General features: G+C 39.5%; 1 pseudogene; it reads left to right on the forward strand.

Annotated features, from left to right (window-relative positions):
- Positions 1–324: 324 nt before the first annotated feature.
- LOC120107048 lies at positions 325–422 on the forward strand (annotated as a pseudogene).
- The last annotated feature ends 284 nt before the right edge of the window (positions 423–706 follow it).

The raw sequence follows: 706 nt of genomic DNA on the forward strand, positions 1-706 counted from the left end.
TGTTCTACGGTCTTGACGGGTTCAATCCTTCTAAGTTCAATTTCCTCTACCTTCCTAGTAAGGGCTGCCATTTTAGCTTGAATATCATCCTGAGTATTCAGGTTGTAAAGGCCCCCGTGTGGAATGCTAGTAGGCTTAGGCAAAGGTTTATTCACTCTATCCCCTGTATCCCATAATTGTGCAGTCTCTGCGAGAGAGTCTAAATAGTCCCATGCCTCATCGGGTTGCTTTTCCAGAAATAGACCATTGCACATAGTCTCTATAAATTGTTTCAACTGTGGAGACAACCCTTCGTAAAAAAAACTAATGGTTCTCCATGTTTCAAACCCATGATGAGGACAAGAGAGAAGCAAATCTTTAAATCTCTCCCAGCATTCATAAAATGTTTCATGGTCTTTTTGCTGGAAATTACTAATGTGCCTTTTCAAAAAGTTAGTCCTTTGTGCGGGAAAGAATTTTTTCAAGAATTCTCTTTGCATATCATGCCATGTTCCTAGCGATCTAGGTCTCAAGGAGTTCAGCCATGTTTTGGCTTTATCCTTTAAAGAAAAAGGAAACAAGGTCAATTTAAGGACATCTTCCGATACATTTGGCACTCTAAATGTGATGCTAATTTCCTCAAAATCCTTAAGGTGAAGATAAGGGTTCTCGGATTCCATCCCATGATACTTGGGCAGTAATTGAATTACTCCTGGTTTGATTTCAA

The sequence above is a fragment of the Phoenix dactylifera genome, unplaced genomic scaffold, assembly GCF_009389715.1.
Source record: "Phoenix dactylifera cultivar Barhee BC4 unplaced genomic scaffold, palm_55x_up_171113_PBpolish2nd_filt_p 000743F, whole genome shotgun sequence".
Classification (NCBI taxonomy): Eukaryota; Viridiplantae; Streptophyta; class Magnoliopsida; order Arecales; family Arecaceae; genus Phoenix; species Phoenix dactylifera.